Source organism: Triticum dicoccoides, chromosome 4A (genome assembly GCF_002162155.2).
Source record: "Triticum dicoccoides isolate Atlit2015 ecotype Zavitan chromosome 4A, WEW_v2.0, whole genome shotgun sequence".
Classification (NCBI taxonomy): domain Eukaryota; kingdom Viridiplantae; phylum Streptophyta; class Magnoliopsida; order Poales; family Poaceae; genus Triticum; species Triticum dicoccoides.
The window spans coordinates 682,674,541-682,694,609 of record NC_041386.1 but is presented as its reverse complement, the minus strand read 5'-3'; the positions used below and the strand labels follow the sequence as shown (position 1 = coordinate 682,694,609).

At 48.4% G+C, this 20,069-nt stretch overlaps 1 pseudogene; it reads left to right on the top strand.

The window, feature by feature from the left end:
• Positions 1-15,615: 15,615 nt before the first annotated feature.
• Positions 15,616-19,047, top strand: LOC119284085 (annotated as a pseudogene).
• Positions 19,048-20,069: the final 1,022 nt, after the last annotated feature.

Genomic DNA, 20,069 nt, shown 5'->3' with positions numbered 1-20,069 from the left:
TTCAAATTACGAATCAGTACAAAGTTGACTCCTACAAACACACTGAAACGCAAACACAAAGGAGCATGAACACCTAGAGTATCCTAAGACAACCATAACACAAAAAGATCTTCCGAACCCTGTGTCATCATCCCTGAATCTTGAGAGAAGACCCCTGCAGCAGAAGGATCTGCAACCAGTCGCAAACAGGTCATCATCTTCGACCATGGTACAATTGCCGCCACGCTGCTTCCTCCTTTCTTGACACCATCGCTGAGAGGGCATGAACATCAATCCAACACACCTGCAACAGCCGTCGCCATCTTTGGCTTTCAGTACCGCGAAAAGTGTCCCTTCCGAAAAGGAAGAGAACTCGAGTCATCCGACCGGTCCAGCACCGCGGCCGGGCCATCTGCCCGGACAAAGCAGGATCTCCCACCAGTATCAGCGCAGAGGAAGGAGAAGAACAGCAACAGCAAATCATACCAATAAAAAAGAAGAAAGGTCTTCGTCTCCCTGCATCCATCGGCCATCTGAGGATCCAAACGGCCAGTGCCAATGGACCTCCAACCACCATAGCCCGCGACCTCGACGAGATCCGGGGATCCCCAACACCGTTGGCTCCTAGACGAAGGCAAAAGCCTCGCCTGACCGCGAACGGAGTCCGAAGAAACTTATTCCGACGCGACACCACCGCAACGGCCTCGGCAACGTCTTCCTCAACCCTAACCCTACCGCACACCCACCTAGAGAACAGACCCGGGGTTCCCCCTCCCTCCTGCCGCCGGAGCGGCCGACGGAGAGAGAGGGAACCGGCGGCGTCACCGGCGGCGCGCAAGGGATCCCGGTCGCCTCCTCCGATCGCCTGTTGCGATTTTGGCGGAACAGTTTTTTGCCGATGGTATGTTCGCCAATCCTATGCGAAGCCTTGTTGAACCTACTCTTCGTGTACATATCCATCCCATGTACCACACATATCCCTGTGATGCGCAGCACGTCGCTCGTGAAAAACATGTTGTCTCTCCTTGTACGACACTTGTGATATGGTCAACTTGGGTTTGAAATTTGTAGGTGTGAATCGTGATGTTTCTCGGCACACGGCTCGTGTCAGACGGCTCGTATCAAAGGCGTGCGTGCATGTGTTGTGTCACATGCCGCACGGATGAGTTATGTTTGTTCGACTGTGTGTCGCTCGTGAAAGTTGTAGGAGAGAGATTTTCTATCATAGCTTGCCCTAGAAATAGCTATCTGCGTCGTCGGTGTGTTTTCTGATTCACACTGGCTGCATGTGGTGGTACCGTCTCAGGCCCATGTGGTGAGTTAATTCGGCTGTGTTCCGGGCACTATGACGCGAGCGTTCGTATGTCACAGGTTCCACCGTTGATTAGTATATGGTGTAGGTTCCAATAGGATCGACGTCCATGGATTTTATGGATTTAAGTATCAGAATTTGCGGTATGTGGATATGTGGCCTAACATTTGAGGGGTGTCCACCAGTGCCCGCGGACGCGTCCGCGGATTTTTAAGGAGCCGGATTTTCCATGTCCGGCCGTAGATGCTTTAACCTTCAGCTTAACGCAAGAGACAGCGGTATCACATCGATTCTTAGAATTGGATTCAGATGCTCATCAGTTGTTAATATAGGCACCAGAGGTGGTGCAGATGAGTACATGAGGTTAGGGTTTAGGTTAGGCGTGGATTGATCTCTCAAACTAACTACCAGGATCTTATCTCAACGCCTAACATGTCCTAACTATTTACAATACACGCCACATGAAACCAGCTAGCACGGTCTATACAATACACCGTGAGTACAATGTTTAACACTCCCCCTCAATCACAACTATCGAAGTTGAGATTGCGTTGAAAGACCTCCAGCTGCCGCAGTGATGACCAGTAGGAACAAACCGAATGTTTAAAAGCTTGTTGGCAACTCTTTCACGGACAAAGTAACAATCAATCTCAATATGCTTCATCCTCACATGAAAGACAGGGTTGGCAGAGAGATAAGTAGCTCCAAGATTGTCACACCAAAGTGAAGCTGCAGGTAAGTGATGAATGCCCAACTCTGTTAACAAATTATGCACCCATATAACTTCGGCAGTGGCATTTGCTAAGGCCTTGTACTCAGCTTCTGTACTTGACTGAGACACAGTAGCTTGCTTACGTTCACTCCAAGAAATCAGGTTACCACCAAAGAACACCACAAAACCTCTAGTGGATCGCCAATCATCAGGACAACTTGCCCAGTTTGCATCTGAAAAAGCACTGACAACTGTAGAGTCTGATTTGGCAAGTTTGAGGCCATGACTCTTGGTTGCCTGAAGATAACGAAGTATTCTTTTGACCGCTGTCCAATGGGTACTAGTAGGTGCATGTAGAAACTGACAAACCTTGTTTACTGAAAAACAGATATCTGGTCTGGTTAAAGTCAAATACTGCAAAGCTCCTACAACACTTCTGTACCTGGTGGAGTCTTCAGCTCCAAGCACCTCTCCATCATGAAGGGACAACTTTTCTGACGTAGACAAAGGAGTTCGAGAAGGTTTACAATCTTTCATGCCCACTCGCTCAAGGATGTCTTGCACATATTTTTCTTGAGATAAAATAATTCCACTGCCCACATGATTTACCTCAATTCCAAGGAAAAAGTGAAGACTGCCCAAATCCTTCAGCACAAAATCCACGCGCAGATCCTGAAGAAGGGCTTCAACTGCTCTAGAGGAGGAACTGGTGACGATAATATCATCAACATAAATAAGAATAAAAATGGTTACTCCATGCCGATGATAAAAGAACAACGAGGTATCTCCCTTGGAAGCAGCAAAACCAAGAGACTGTAACTTGGAGTACAAACGATAATACCATGCTCTGGGTGCTTGTTTTAAACCATAGATTGCTTTATCATGCTTGCAACCGTGTCGTGGTAAAGCTAAACTTTCATACCCAGGAGGCTGCCTCATAAACACCTCTTCTTCCAGAACACCATGCAAAAATGCGTTCTTTACATCTAGTTGTCGCATGCACCGATTTCTAGATATTGCAACTGGAAGAATCAATCTGATAGTAGAAGCTTTCACCACAGGGTTAAAGGTATCTTCGTAATCAATTACGTACCTTTGCTTAAAGCCTTTGGCCACAAGGCGTGCCTTGTACCTGTCAATCGTGCCATCAAATTTGCGTTTTACCTTGTACACCCATTTGCAGTCAATCACGTTTCTCCCTTTGACCGGTGGAACCAAGCGCCATGTCTTGTTTGCTACGAGGGCTGAAAATTCTTCATCCATGGCCTGCTTCCACTTGGGATCACCGAGAGCACCATGCAAATTCTTCGGTTCACCTGTGGCACAAAAAGAGCCCCAACGAACACAACAATCTTTATATAACTTTGGTTTGGCAATACCACTTTGTGACCGAGTAGGTGATCGGGCAAGAGGAGGTGGAGCTGGTCGAGCTTGCTGTATTTGTAGGAGATTTTGCGTAGAGGAGACAGCATAGTCGGACGCAGCAGATGTAGCAGCAGAAGATCCCGAATCCCCCTCCTGCAGCGGCCCAGGGGGATCTGGTGCGGCAGCCGGTGACGAACTGCCACTTGGCAGATCTGAAGTAGCCACGGGGTGAGAGGGGGACTGCGCCATGCCAGAGTCCGCATGCCCCGCCTCGTGGAGGCCACGTGGGCCGTGCCCGGCTGGCCCGCCAGGAGACCGCACGCCCTCCCATGCCGGAGACACCGCGGTAGAGCGCCCGGCTGGCCCACCAGGAGACAGCGGGTTAGGGCGCCCGCTTGGCCACCCGCCTGCTGGCGCGGATCCCGGCGAGGATTCGCCTGGCGCTGTTGTGGACGCGGATCCCGCGGCTGATTCACGTGGCGCAGCTGCAGCCGCCGATCCCGAGGCCACCTGTGGATCTTCTGTGGCTGCATGAGAATTCTCAGTTTGCTGCATAAAATCATAAGAATTTTCACCAAAATCTTCAATGTTTGGCTGCCCTGTTTCCTGCACACTTTCAGCCGGGTCATTAGCATTGGACAAAGACATATTGTCAGCAGCAAAATCAGCTCTCCCTTGAGCAAAGTTAGGAGATGGCAAAAGGTGAGAGGGGAGAAGGAGCAATTCTTTGCGAAGTTGAGCACCCGCATTGGAATGGAGGCTTGCGAAGGGAAAAACTTGCTCATCAAAAATAACATCACGGGAAACATAGACACGACCAGAGGAGATATCAAGACACTTGTAGCCCTTATGAAGGGTACTGTACCCTAGGAAGGCGCATTGCTTGGACCTAAACTCAAGCTTATGCTTGTTGAAAGGGCGCAAGTTTGCCAGACGACACACCCAAAGATGCGGAGAAAGGAGTAGTTGGGCTTAGTGCCAAAGAGTCGTTCTAGAGGAGTTTGGTTCTTGATAACTCTACTGGGAATATGATTTATAAGATAGACCGCAGTGAGGAATGCTTTGTCCCAAAACTTGAGTGGCATGAATGCATGAGCGAGTAAAGAGAGACCAACTTCCACGATGTGTCTATATTTCTGCTCTACGGAGCCATTCTGTTGACAAGCATGTGGGCAAGAAATGTGGTGTGTTATGCCAATGCGTTCAAAAAAAGAGTTCAACAGTTGGTATTCTCCACCCCAATCGGTTTGCATGGCAATGATCTTACGATCAAAGAGACGTTCAACATGAGCTTGGAAAAGACGAAACTTCTCGAAAACATCAGATTTATTTTTGAGCAAATATATCCAGCTAAACTTGCTAAAATCATCAATAAAACTGACATAGTATTTCTGTCTTCCTAGAAAGACGGGTCCAGGACCCCAAACATCTGAAAAAATAAGCTCTATAGGAGCTGTGGATTCACTAGTTGAACGGGAATAAGGTAACTGATGGCTCTTGGCCATCTGACATGCATCACACACTAGGAGATGGTCTTGTTTATTTGAAACAGGAGGTTGAAGTCGCGAAGAATCTTTTGAACTACCGGAAGAGCGGGGTGCCCTAGGAGCTTGTGCCACCGAGATGTGGATGGTTTGATGGCAGCAAGAACTTGGCCTTGAGGGGAACTTTGCCGTCCGGTCACGGGGAACAAGCCCCATCTACTCTTGTTTTGAAGGATTGTTCTCCGGATAGCCTGATCCTTGACAAGAAATAATTCAGGGTGAAGTTCAATAAACACATCATTATCTCGCATAAGATTATAGGCAGAAAGGAGACTCTGGTCGGCACTATGAGCATAAAGAATGTTGTTTAAGTGTAAGGAACCAGAGGGAGTAGATAGTACTGAGTGACCAATATGTGCTATGTTCATACCTTGCCCACTCGCCGTGTGGATTTGGTCGGTGCCGGTGTAGCGATCCCGAACGGCTAGCTTCTCCAACTCGCCGACAACATGATCAGTGGCGCAAGTGTCGAGATACAGTTGTTATCCACGCCGTAGGAGTGAGCAGAGTTGGCGGAGCGAGGGTTGCCACCACTACCGCCGCCGCCACTGCCGCCACCACCCCCGCGTCCGCCGCCACTTCCGCCGCCAGCGGGGTTGCGCACGTTGTTGTTGTAGCTTTTGTCGAACTGTTTCCTGTAGTGCCACGCACTGTGGCCTTCCTCCTTGCAGATTTGGCAGCACTCGCGGTGACCGCGGTCACCACCCTGTTGGCGTGACGCACCACTGCCACCACCGTTGCCTGAGTTGTTGGGGTAGTTGCTGCCTTTGTAGCCGCCGCGTCCACCACCCTGACCGCGACATCCGCCGCCGTAGCCGCCACGCCCTTTTTTGCAGGGAGGTTGACGGAGTGATGAGCAGTGTAGGCGGCGTGCTGAGCGGCGATCCGGGACTCCGTAGAGAGCAGCAGCGAGAAGTGTTCACTGAGGCCGATCGGTTGACAGGTGACAACGCGCGTGGAGATGGCGGTGACGAACCCGTTGTAGTCGGGCTCGTGCATGAGCCCCTCCAAGATGTGTGACACGACATCATCTTCGTCAAGGGGCTTTCCTGCAGCAGCGAGCTCATCCGCTAGCCCTGTCATCTTGGTGAATTAGGCGGAAGCAGAGAGGTCGCCCTTGCGAGCGTTTCCAATCGCCGATCGGAGCTGGATCTGGCGCGCCCTGGATTGCACGGAGAAGCCCTCGACCAGGGCTTGCCAGACGCCCACTGCGGTAGTGTGCTTGGAGACCTGCATCAGAACCTCGCGAGACAATGAGGCAAGCAGAAAAGTGAGCACCTATTGATCTTGGGTGATCCAGATCGCATGCTCTGGTTTCGGCGTCTCGGTGATCTCCTTCTTCCCGGTGTTCTCCTTCTTGGTGACGATGACAGCAGTGTGTTCCTTGATCGAGCCGGCGAGGTAACCCATCGTCGCCGCAGCCCTGATGTGCGGAAGGACTTGCGCCTTCCACACCAGGAAGTTATCACGGGTGAGCTTCTCCGTGATGGTGTGGCCGAGGGAGGCGAGGGAGGGCATGGCCATGGCGGGAGTGGAGGAGGAAGAAGACATAACCTAGATGTATTGGAAGTTCTAGGCTATGTATACCATGTAAACGAGGCTGAAAGCGCATGCGTTAGCAGGGGCGTGTTGTATGTTAATATAGGCACCAGAGGCGGCGCAGATGAGTACAGGAGGTAAGGGTTTAGGTTAGGCGTGGATTGATCTCTCAAACTAACTACTAGGATCTTATCTCAACGCCTAACCTATCCTAATTATTTACAATACTACCGGCCATAGCATCATCTTTAGCGTTCCTTTAGTGGGGGCCGAAACCGAAAAAATGGGAAAGAGTAGCGGTTTTGGAAACCTTCTGCACGGTTTCAGCTCGTTTTTTCTATTTTGTCTTTCTTTTGTTGGTTTTCTGTACGTTTTTAATTGCTTTTCTGATTTATTTTTATTATTTTCTTTATTTCATTTTAATACATGTCTCTTTTTTTAATACACGTTGCACATTTTTTGTATACGTGTGTACTTTTTTGACACGCATTAAATATTTTTCGAATTCATGTTTTGAATTTTTTGGATACATGTTAAACATTTTTAAATACATGTTGAACTTTTTTTTTACATTTTACATATTTTTCAAAATATCATGAATATGTTTTTGAAATGCGTGATATTTTATAGAATGTCGCGATTATTTTCTTGAATGGTTCAAAACATTTTCCTGAACTACATGTTTTTTTAACTTTGCATAAACATTTCTCTAAAAATGTCATGAACATATTTTTGAATTACTTGAAAAATCGTTTTAATGTCGCAAACATTTTGTTGAATGGTACGACTTTTTATTGAATTACACCAATATTATTTTCATTGTATAATTTTTTGTTTAAAAAAACATCATGATCAGTTTTTACGCGTGATCTTTTTATAATGTGGACGGACATTCTTTAGGTAGTGCAGGGAACATTTTTTACATAGTTTGTCACAATATTCATGTTTTGTCTTTATTGACACTATTCATGCTGATTTTATCTTTTTTGTTTATCCATGTGTAATTTGAATTTGGATCTGAATGTGTTGTGAACATTCATAGTCTTTCTAGGAGTTTTTTTTAATAAGTTCAATTATTAGTTTTTCAATTTCATAGCATGAAAGCATCTAAGGTGGTACTGCATGATATTCTCCCCTACTTGTTAGTAGTAAATTTTGGCGCAACGCAAAGGATGCGGCGCGGCTAGTCGTCTTGGCTTGGCCCTTGCAACCTCCTTCCCGGTAAGATGGCAAATTAACCCTCTTTGCTGCTGCCTGCCTGAGACGACTTTGCTTAGTAGCAGTGATTAGCTTTCAGATGGTACGGAATAGAATATTCGCTTGATTGATTATTAGTAACCCGAGTAGTATTTTAGTCCTGTCTGACGCTCATACATACGACAAGGTCAGATACCAGATGCGCGATCCGTCTAACTGGATGAATCAACGTGGGCATTTCAAACGGAATCTTGTGAGCAAGTAGAGTAGAAAGCTTCACGCAGGGCAAAGGATGCATCTTGGTTGTCCCTTGGAAGCTCCTTCCGGGTGAGTTGACAAACCCGCTCGTTAGAAAGAACGCTGTCCTGATGCGGCGAGACTCCATGGGTGCAGGAAATAAAGATGATGCTTCGATCGTTTGCTTGCTGGGTTTAAAGTTTCTTCGGTTCGCCGCTCCGCTAATATTGCGGCACATAAATTAGCTACAGTGTGGGTTGATGATGAGCTTTGTAAGGTTTGGTTGGGGGTTTCCCCGGATTTTGTTTTAGATGTAATTTTGGATGATATTCCAAGGTTTGAAGTTTGAATAAAGGGGCAATATTAACCTAAAAAGTAAAAAAATGCTGACCGTGTATGATAGCTAATTATCTGGCCGAGTTCTGATGACAAAACCACTAGTAATTAAAACGATGCATGTCTTTCTTTTTCGTCTCACGGGTACAACCTTTCTTCCTTTGATCTCTACCGACGAGTCCGTCGATTCACCTCTCTTCGGACAGTCGTTCCAGCGATGGGTGGCGAGAAAGGAAATCTTGATGCTTCAGCTCCGGCTAGTAAACATGTTAGGGTTTTTAGTCCTTCGTAGGGGCGGTGTTCGGATCTATGGCGCCATTCTTCTTCATGTCAGTCTTTCGGGATCTGATCCTTCTGAAGTTTGTCCCTCGGGACGGATTAGATGGAGCTCCACGTACATTCTTGACATCTTCTCGGGGCGGGGTGGATAGGAGTTTTTCATCGTGCATATGCTACGGCGAGATTTGGTGTCAGGTTCTTCATATCGATTCAAGAGATCAACTGCGACAATTGTGACTCCACGATGTAGGCCCTTAGGGGCACATGCACGAAGACTTTTCAGCTGTTATCGACAGAGTTAGACCCGCTTTGGTATGAGAGCGGTAACAGTGATGTGATCGTTCTAGTGGCAATAAGCGTTTGGTTGTTCAGGAACCTTGATGTGATTTTTATTATGCTAGGGGCGCTTTGTATTTCTGGTGAACTTTTATAATAGATCTGAGTCCTTAAAAAACAGCTAGTAATTACTACCTCTGTAGCAAAATATAAGACGTTTTTTAGACCAAACTAGCCTAAAAACGTCTTATATTTTGATACGGAGGGAGTATACGCTAACTCGCTTACAAATAGTGTCCACTAGTTAATTAGTACTAGTAGTTTATCCTATCTCAAAACTTTTGCCTAGTGGCCGTACGTGATGCCGTACAATGGCAGGGTCAACTGTCCAAAAAGAAAGTACTACACTGCGATGGTCAAAATACTATATGGTAGGGCCATCGTGGCACTTGAAACAGAATCCAACTCTTGTGAATGAATGAATGTACCATGACCTTCGAACGTGTGACTTTTGCACGGACGGATGCGGCTGCTTGGATGCAGCAGTAGCTCTAGTTTATTATATGCACCCACAGGTTCGCTGCTGCCCTTTCAAGACTCCTTTCCGGTGAACTGACAACGGAGATCTCGTTTATTATATGCACCCCACAGGTTCAACACACAGAATGATGCATCTTCACCTACCAAAATAATGCAATTGGCTCAAGAATACATATATCCATCTCCCAAAACCTTGACTTCTATGTACGACAAATACGGACAGCGACTGATACATGTCCTGACGTCATCTCTGTAATTTGGGACTAAATAATTATTCCTTATGCTAGTAGAACTGAGTTTTGTTGGGGTTCCGAGCACACACCGTCAGAGGCGCTCGGTCCCGCATACGAAACCTAAAGCGTTCGCACCCACACGCCTTCCAGACGAACTAAGAACCGGCCAAGGTACACGGTTAGCTCAGGATGACGATCTGAATGAACACATTTTGGGATGGAAACTATGTTGTTGGCATACGACAGTTTTCACCATTTTACGTTGATGTAACATGTCAATTTTCTTCAGCAACATGGCATGTCCTCAGCATGATAATTATCGTCATTTTCTTTCTTTAGGCTGGCAATTCTTCATGTTTGCATCACGACAATCATTGAAAACGAATGGCAGTTATTCTCATGTAGCATTGGAATTTTCTGAGAATTTCTACATACAACATATGGCAAATTTTATACTCTTTAGAGCATGCAATTATTTATTCAATACCATGGGAAATTCATGTGTTTTGCTATCGCAATTCTGAAGCATCCGCTGGGATTATCTCTCTTTAAGGGGCCGAAAACTTTTTTTTCTACATGGCTGGAGGAACGATCGTTCGTTCGGATTACCTCTCCCTCATGGCACCCAGGATCTTATCTACGCATAGAAGTTGACTTGTTTCTTTTATTTTTGCAAGAGTTTTATAATGGAATTGTCACATTCATCGAATGTACTCCTAGTTTCGTATTCCTACTTTACCATACCATCATACTAGCGGGAGAGAAATGTTTCAGAACAAGTGAAAACTACGAACTGCACGGATGGTACAAATAGAAGTCAGATCGGCGAACGTTTCAAACGGGACACATTCAAGCAGCTAATTAGCTGGCATCTATCGTCACTGATTTGGATGTTTTGCAGGAACAGTTCGTATCAGAGTTTGCTATTTTAGAAATCTGGACAGACGTGCCTTGTTGCTTCAACTAACGCATCTCTAGCAGATTCCTTGAAAGTTATATTTGAGTGAGGATTTTTTATTGATTAAGTGCTATCTAGTAGATTCCTCAAATGTTTAGTCCCTCAAAAATATATGTTTGTATTCCTTCAAAGTTTGCTCTCTAGCCTAACTTCTCAGGAAAAGTAGGGAGGCTGCTCCCCTCCCGCTTTCATGGCGTGCCAACCAGCCGATTGGCCCAGCTCCGACTAGAAAACATGGCACCGCAGCCCCGAACCCTAGACCACCCTCACTGTGCACCTATTTTGACATGACTTGGGCCTATCCCGCCGCCAATTCGGGCCGCCGCTGCCGCCTTCCTCTAGCTTGGTGCTCTAAGGGATACGTTTTGGACATTTAGGATATGGTGCCTCCTAGGGATCCTATAAGAGGTACCAACTCATAGATTCATCATGCGCTGGAATAAGACCATTTTCCCCATCCTTTGCTCCTCTAAATTCTTCCTATCCTTTAATCTCCAATATATAAGTCATTAAACCTTTGACACACCAAAAAAAAAACTTAATCCCCTAAAAATAACTGCACACATAATTTATCTCAACCACAAATTTAGACTATATTGATTGCATAATTATAAATACTACCACATTTACCATAACATAGCATAACTAAGCACTAAAACCAGCATAATTAAACATCTTTACCACTACATCGAGATAAAACGAGCTACAAGGACTAGAAGAAGGTGATCTACTCCTCCTCGTCGGAGGAGAGTTCGATCACCCTCGCGCCGGAGACGCCGTGCTCATGGTCGTTGGTGACGTGCCGAATCTAGGGCATACCATCATTGTCCTTATCTTTGGCTTCGACATCGAGCTCATCAAACAACTCCTCATGCTTTGTATCGCGGCGGATGATCTCACGGAAGTTACAAGCCACCTCTCGTCCTCGATGAAATCTAGGATGGCCTTGTTCTCTGCGACAAGCTGTGGGTTGGCGAGGAGCTCGGCCATGGTGGCAGCGGCCTGCTCAACCTCGAGTTGCGTCTCTGCTGCTAGGTGCTCCACCTCGGCTTATGCGGTGTTGTATTGTGCCTCCACCTCGTCCAACGAGAGGAGGCAGACGACATCACCCTCGTCCACCTTCACACCCCCTCCCTCCTCCCCCGTGGCAGTGACCTCTATTCACTCCTCCTCCACCGCCATCTCCTCCTCCTACCTCGAGTCTTCGCCGGTAGCCACGTGGGCCACGCATCACCGCTTCGCCGAGAGTTGTGCATACCAAGTGATGTGGTACTTCAACGGCAATGGGGAGCTCCTTCACGGGTAGACGACGATGAGCTCACAGGCGACGGTGCGGGTTGAGCTAACGGCATGGTCTCCTTCACGAATACTGACGGTGGAGCTCGCAGATATCATCAGTGAAGCTCGTAAGCGGCGGTGGCTGCACAATTCGCAGTTGCGGCGACTCTATCTTGGAAAACTGAATGGAGGCGGGTTGTGGGTAGGGTTTGGGGCCGGTCCGGCCGGCTTGTGCAGCCGAGGTGAGGGGGATCGGGCTCGTGCCTGCCACCACACCAATAATGTGGGGTGAGGAGCCTACCTCTATTTTTATCGAGAGTTGACATTCTTAGATGAAATTTAGGGCCCGTTCTGAATCTATCCAGCTTCAAGCTTCCGAAATTCTCGGAGTGAATCTGGCCCGAACGGTTTTCCGGAGAGAAGCTAGATTCACGAAGCGTTACTGGGCCATAGTGCAATTTGGTGGAGCGAGCTTTTCCCAGCTCCACGTTTTCTCGAAACAGAAGTTCCACTTATTTACGAGGAGAATGCCACCGCCAAGAAAACGTTTCAGCCTTCTCTTCCTCGCTCGAACAGGTGTACCCATCCCACAGCGCACCATATCTCTTCCTCTCTCTCTCTCTCTCGTTCTGTTCCTCACGAAACCCTCACCGCCGCCGCCGCCCCCCCTCCCCCGTCACCGGCCGGAACTGCTCTTCCGCGTACAGATCCGGCCTTCCCAGGCCTTGTCCCTCCGATTCCCTTACTCGCCGCCGCCGTTCCCGCCGTAAGGGAGGAGCAGCGACCCCATGGGAAGGAGCAGCGCACCCCCACGCCATTGACGGCCGAGACGCCCTCCCGAGCAGGAGCAGCATCCCGGCGACCGAGCCCCTCCCCCAAACCTCAACATGAGCTCCCTTGCCTTCTTCCCTATGTTCTGCATGGTAGTATAGCATTATTGGGTCCTATAGGTGTACTGTTGATGCAAATTGGGTGCTATGGCTGCAGAATATGTAAATGTTTTGTTGGCTGTGTAGTGCTATATGTGTGAAAGCAGTGTATGTGTGCACTAGGTTGCTGATAATTGTGCAATTTTTATTCCTACTGAATGTGCTATATGTGTGAAAGCAACATATATGTGTGCAAAAATTTTGGTGGCTCTGTAGTGCTATATGTGAACAATTCTGCCATGTGTGTAGTAGGTTGCTGCTGAATGCGCATTTTTTTATAAGTTTACTCCTTTATATGTGAAGTGAGCTGCTGAATGGCTGCTGAATGGAGTGTTGAAAACACTCGGATTATCTCCGAGTTGTTTGCTGAGCAAGTGAAAGCCGGAAATAGGCCAGGCAATTATCTGACACCAAATGCGTTTGATGAGTGTGGAAAGCAATTTAAGATGAGAACTGCGCTGGACTACACATATACGCAATTGAAAAATAAATGGGACAAGCTTAAAGGTGATTTCAGCCTATTCAAGAAACTCAAGTTCCGGGAGACCGGAGCCGGATGGGACTATGTGAACAACACCGTGTCACAAGATGATGAGTGGTGGAAAAAAGCTAAAATTGTGAGTTCTCTTGCTGATGTATCGCATATCTTAATTCCTCTGTACCATTTTATTTACTAATAATGTGTTTTCTTTGTTTTATCACAGGACATTAAAGGTTGTGGCAAGTTCAAGAAGAAAGGACTTGCTAATGAGGAAAACTTGCGGGTTATATTTGGAGATATCACAAGTGATGGTACTGACCATTGGAATCCCTCTTCTGGCAAACCTCCCCCCTCTAGTGCGGCGGTGAAAGCCGCCATCAATGTTGATGACATCGAAGATCTTGATTTGGATGATACCGGAGAAGAAGCATCTCAAGCAACACCTACTTCATCTAAAGTGAGGCTTGGGATCATCATTCCGGAGAAGAACAAAGAAACCAAAGACCGCACAAGTGATGTGTGACCAAGTTACAAGAATTGGTGACATTGCCGAGGCTTCTCACTCTTCATTTCAGTCTTTCATGAAGCAAGATGAGGCAAACTGTGCTATTCCATGCAATTGAAAATGACAAGGCCACATTCCCACATCCTCCGAAGGGTTAGTATTTCTTGTTATTGCAACTTATGTAACATATCCTCGAACTCACAATCATGTTTGTTGTTACTTTGTGTAGGCAAGTATTACCTTGTAGATGCCGGTTATCCTAATCGGGATGGCTATCTAGCACCGTACAAAGGAGAACGCTATCACGTCCCCGACTTCCAAAGAGGTGCACCTCCAACTACTCCTGTAGAGAAGTTCAACCGGATCCACTCCTCCAAGCGCAATACCATAGAGAGAACCTTTGGTGTGTGGAAGATGAAATGGCAAATCTTGCTCAAGATGCCAAACTACTCGATTAGCACACAAAAAATGATTATTGCGGCTACCATGACACTACACAACTACGTCCGTCTCCATGACAAAGAGGATCTTCATTTTCTTCAGTGTGAGAGGGATCCGGATTATGTTCCAACTATTCCAGAGAGATACAAGAAGTATGTCATTCCTCCAAATGCATCGGATGTTTCAACACCGGCGGAAAGTGGTCCTAACATGGATTTGTTTAGACACGAACTAGCTACCGCCATTGCTCTAAGTTGGTGAAGTATCATGCATGTTCATGTCTTTAGATGTGTGACCATTTTGATTTGCAAACTTTATATGCAAATTGACACAGTATGTTCTTGAAGCTTTTGTTGTATGACACATGACAAAACGAGTCATTCATCTTTATTTTAACTTGTCTTAACTGGGAATATTTGTGATCTTATGAAAAATACTTTTGTGCTGTACTTTGAACACTACAGTTCTAAAAATAGCTGCCTGGATATCTCTCTGTACGCTATCTGTACAACCACAAAATCTCAGGAAATTGCTCCTCTAAAAATGGATAAGGATAGAAATACATTTGTGTTATATTTTGAACACTACAGTTATAAAAAAAGCTCTCTGTACAGCCACAAAATCGCAGGAAATTGCTCCTTGAAAAAAAAAGGATAGAAATCAGCCCAGCCATCCTTTCTCTATCTCTATGTACGCCTGCGGGCTGCACTTTGCCCCGCAATGGGCTGTTCCCAGCCAGCCTGAGCTGGGACGAGCAGGCCTGCAGGCCCACTAGCTGGGCTGAAACCCTGCTGGAGCGACTTGCGAGCGCTCGAGAAGCTCTTTTGCTGCCGAACGAATTCCAAGCGCCAGGTGAAGTGAGAAGCCAAGTTCAGAAGCTGAATCAGAGAAGTTTTAGAGAAGTGGAGGAGATCAGAACAGGCCCTTAGTCTTGAGAGGGTCTGTTTTGAGTGATAATCTATCATCTAGAGCATTAAAGGTACATGAGATGGACTCCTTTTTTTTTTGAGAAAGGAAGGACTTTGACTTAAGATTTGGCTATCCTTAGATCAGGATGAGAGAGGAAGACAAACCCAAAACTTCATCAGAACCCTGTAACTATGAATTCAATGTGACGCGGGCCTACAAATGCTCCTGCAACGTTTCAGGCACTCATGAATGATTTGTGCAAGCCCAGAAGATTTGCGTTGGTTTGGTTATATACTTCTTGACAGTAAAACACCAAAGGAGCATCAACATCAGTTGTATGCTAAGATGACCAAGTGTGAGTTTGCACTTTTAAAGGCGGAATATTAGGGGTAAAATGGGAAATCAGGGTTCTAATTTTCTAACCATTTTTTCAAGCGTTGCGTGTGTATATATAGGCTTGCACCGCTTGTTGTTCCGACAGAAATCCCACCACAAACTAGTGCTTCCTACACTGCCGCAACGTACCAGAGCGCCACCATAGAACACAAAGCTTTGTCCCACAAGCATGGCCGCTTCCGTGGAGCTCGAGCCGGTTTCTGTGCCGGTCGACAGTGGCACCAACGGCATCGCGGAGTCCCCGCTTATATCACCGCCTCAAGTGGCGTCGGACGGCGAGGAGGATGAGGAGCACGAGGACTGGAGGGAGCTGTACGGCTCGCAGCTGCAGCTGGAGGTGGAGCCGCCGGTGCGCGACGCGCGCGACGAGGGCACGGCGGACGCGTGGATGGAGCGAAACCCGTCGCTCATCCGCCTCACCGGCAAGCACCCCTTCAACTGCGAGCCGCCGCTGGCGCGCCTCATGCACCACGGCTTCATCACCCCGGCGCCGCTGCACTACGTGCGCAACCACGGCGCCGTGCCCCGCGGCGACTGGTCCGACTGGACCGTCGAGGTCTCCGGCCTCGTCAGATTGCCCGCACGGTTCACCATGGACAAGCTGGTCCGCGACTTTCCCGCCGCGGAGCTCCCCGTGACGCTCGTCTGCGCGGGGAACCGCCGCAAGGAGCAGAACATGGTGCGGCAGACGGCCGGGTTCAACTGGGGCGCCGCGGGCGTGTCCACCTCCGTGTGGCGCGGCGCGCGCCTCCGCGACGTCCTGCGCCGGTGCGGCATCATGGGCCTCAGGCAGGGTCGCGCGCTCCACGTCTGCTTCGTGGGCGCCGAGGACCTCCCCGGCGGCGGCGGCGGCGCCAAGTACGGCACCAGCGTGACGCGCGAGTGGGCGCTGGACCCGTCGCGGGACATCATGCTCGCCTACGCGCAGAACGGCGAGCCGCTGCTGCCGGACCACGGCTTCCCGGTGCGCGTCATCATCCCGGGCTGCATCGGCGGCCGCATGGTCAAGTGGCTCACGCGCATCGTCGTCACCGCCGCCGAGTCCGACAACTACTACCATTTCAAGGACAACCGCGTCCTGCCGTCCCACGTCGACGCCGAGCTCGCCGACTCACAGGCGTGGTGGTACAAGCCGGAGTACATCATCAACGAGCTCAACACAAACTCGGTGATCACCACGCCCGGGCACGACGAGATCCTTCCCATCAACGCCTTCACCACGCAGCGCGCCTACACCATGAAAGGATATGCCTACGCCGGTGAGTCGTCCATGCCTAATTATCATCCGTACGCCGGCTGGCCGTGAAAGAGGAAGGGAATCAAGTTTCCAAATAAGACTATATATGCTAGGCCAGCCAAAAAGACCAAGCAAGCAAATATAAGATGTATTGTTTTTCTGAAGTCACATGTCTTTACGTTTGACTAAGTTTATAGAAAAGAATGCAAGTTATTAACATCACAATAGTAAATAAAAAATGTGAAAATAATTTTAATAATGAACCTAATGACACTGATTGGACATCTTATATATTGATATTTCTCCATAAACTTGGGTAAAGTTAGAGATAGATGATATTAACAGATTGTTGAAGAGTAGATAATCACAATACTTGCATACCAGTTAGTGACATTGATTGTCTTCTTGAAATTCTTTCTTCATATTGAGTTGTCATAGGATATCGTACATACTCCCTTCGTAAAGAAATATAAGAGCGTTTAGATAACTAAAGTAGTGATCTATATGCTTTTATATTAGTTTACAGAGGGAGTACATAAAATAGTGGTCCCACTGCTTGTTATCGCAGCATGTGTGTTTTCATATCATCAAAATCATTGTAGTCATTAGATTAATAGTAGTTATTCTTGTGAGTGCAATTAACCTGATTTCTCACGACTCTTTTTCTTGTTGTTGCGTTGTGAAGGTGGTGGCAATTAAGAAGATCATACGAGTGGAGGTGACGCTGGATGGCGGCGAGACTTGGACGTTATGCACGCTTGACATACCGGAGAAGCCCAACAAGTATGGCAGGTACTGGTGTTGGTGCTTCTGGTCCGTCGAGGTCGAGGTCCTGGATCTCCTCGGGGCCAAGGAGGTGGCGGTGCGCGCCTGGGACCAGGCGCAGAACACCCAGCCCGAGAAGCTCATATGGAACCTCATGGTGCGTAGCCTGCACTCACATGTGCCCATCCATGGCATCGTGACCTTTGCAAATGCGATTGATTCGAGTGTGACTTTATTAATCCTAATGTGTTTCTACACATGACATGATTGCAGGGGATGATGAACAACTGCTGGTTCAAGGTGAAGGTGAACGTGTGCCGGCCACACAAGAGGGAGATCGGTCTGGTGTTCGAGCACCCCACGCAGCCAGCCAACCAGACGGGCGGGTGGATGGCGCGGCAGAAGCACATGGAGACCGCCGCCCCGGGACTCAAGCGTAGCACGTCCACGCCCTTCATTCACACCACCGATGACAAGCAGTTCACCATGTCCGAGGTGCGCAAGCACGGGTCCAAGGACTCGGCATGGATCGTCGTCCACGGACACGTCTACGACTGCACCGCCTTCCTCAAGGACCACCCAGGCGGCGCCGACAGCATCCTCATCAATGCCGGCACGGACTGCACCGAGGAGTTCGACGCCATCCACTCCGACAAGGCAAAGGCGCTTCTCGACGCGCACCGCATCGGCCAACTCATCACCACTGGCGCCGGCTATGCCTCTGACAACTCCGTCCATGGCGGCTCCTCTCTTGCGCCCATCCGCGAGGCTACCAAGGCCGCCGCCGCACCCATCGCGCTATCAAGCCCGCGTGAGAAGATCCGTTGCCGCCTCGTCGACAAGAAGGAGCTCTCCCGTGACGTCCGCCTGTTCCGCTTTGCGCTACCCTCCCCCGACCAGGTGCTCGGCCTACCGGTCGGCAAGCACATATTCGTGTGCGCCAACATCGAGGGGAAGTTGTGCATGCGTCCGTACACGCCGACGAGCATGGTCGATGAGGTCGGCCAGTTCGAGCTCCTCGTCAAGGTGTACTTCAAGAACGAGCACCCCAAGTTCCCCGACGGTGGGGTCATGACACAATACCTGGAATCGCTTCAGGTAGGCAGCTCCCACATCGACGTCAAGGGACCTCTGGGCCACGTGGAGTACACCGGCCGTGGCACCTTCATGATCGGCGGCAAGCCACGGCGTGCGCGGCGCCTGGCGATAATTTGTGGAGGGAGTGGTATCACGCCCATGTACCAGGTGATCCAGGCCGTGCTCCGCGACCAGCCAGGGGACGAGACGGAGATGCACCTCGTGTACGCAAACCGGACGGAGGACGACATCCTGCTGCGTGATGAGCTGGACCGGTGGGCGGCGGAGCACCCAGACAGGCTCAAGGTGTGGTATGTGATCGACCAGGTGAAGCGACCGGAGGAAGGCTGGATGTTTAGCATCGGACACGTGAGGGAGGACATTCTACGTGCGCACGTGCCGGAGGGGGGCGACGACACCCTCGCGCTCGCCTGTGGGCCGGCGCCCATGATCAAGTTCGCCATCTCGCCCAACCTGGAGAAGATGAAGTACGAAATGGCCAATTCTTTCATCTCGTTCTAAAATTCCACAGCACCTGCCTAAGCTAGCTTCCGCGACGACGCGTCCGGCATAGAGAACTAAGGCCTTGTACAATGGGAGGTGCTCAGAGAGATGCTTAAAAAAATAAACCGGATTTTTCTGAAGCACCGGTGCAAGCGTCTATCCTGTACAAATAAGCACCGGTGCTTAAGAAAAGTCTGGTTTGTTTCTCTAAGCACCACCCCTAAGCACCATCCATTGTACAAGGTCTAAAGCGGTCAGATGATTAGGAGGTCAGTGTTAGAGAAATATGTAATCCCAACCAACCTTCTCTCCGTATCCTCCTCAAACTCTTGTACCTTCTTGTATGCCAAGGCAGGCTCCGGCCGATAGTCAATATATACGAAGACTCTCCCCATCGAGGGAGTAGGGAGATCGCACAATATACAGAGAACTACCAAGTGGTCATCTTGGTAAGCTATCAACAAAAATTGCAACATTATACAGAGAACTGCCTTCATCATTAACTTCGGATCCTTCACGTTTCTCCTGAGCGCTTCAGTGCAATGCTTCACTGCTTCTGGGTATTTTTGCTACTTATGGAACTCATTAAACAGAGAACCTCATCATTAACTGCCCTAGACTATTAGGGGTAGAAAAGCAGTGTTAACAGTATAATTTGTAAAATTGGTTGAAGCGTATGCCTTAGCAGGGACGCGTTGCGTGTTATTTATAGATCATCGGTACAAGGTCGGTAGTTCAGGTTGTTGGTGGATTGATCCTCAAGCTAAGATCTATACAAGATAGAGATCAATCCTAACCAACCTAAACTACCTAGAGTACAACACACGCAACCCATACTACACGCGTACGTGGTTTATACATCACCACGTACGTACACATTTACATTGTCTAACACTCCCCCTCAATCATAACTTACCAAGTTGAGATTGCTCTTGAAATCTTCCAATTTACGCCATGATAGGGCTTTGGTGAAGCCATCTGCAACTTGATCATTGGTGGGAATAAAACGGATGTCCAGTAACTTCTTGGCTACTCTTTCT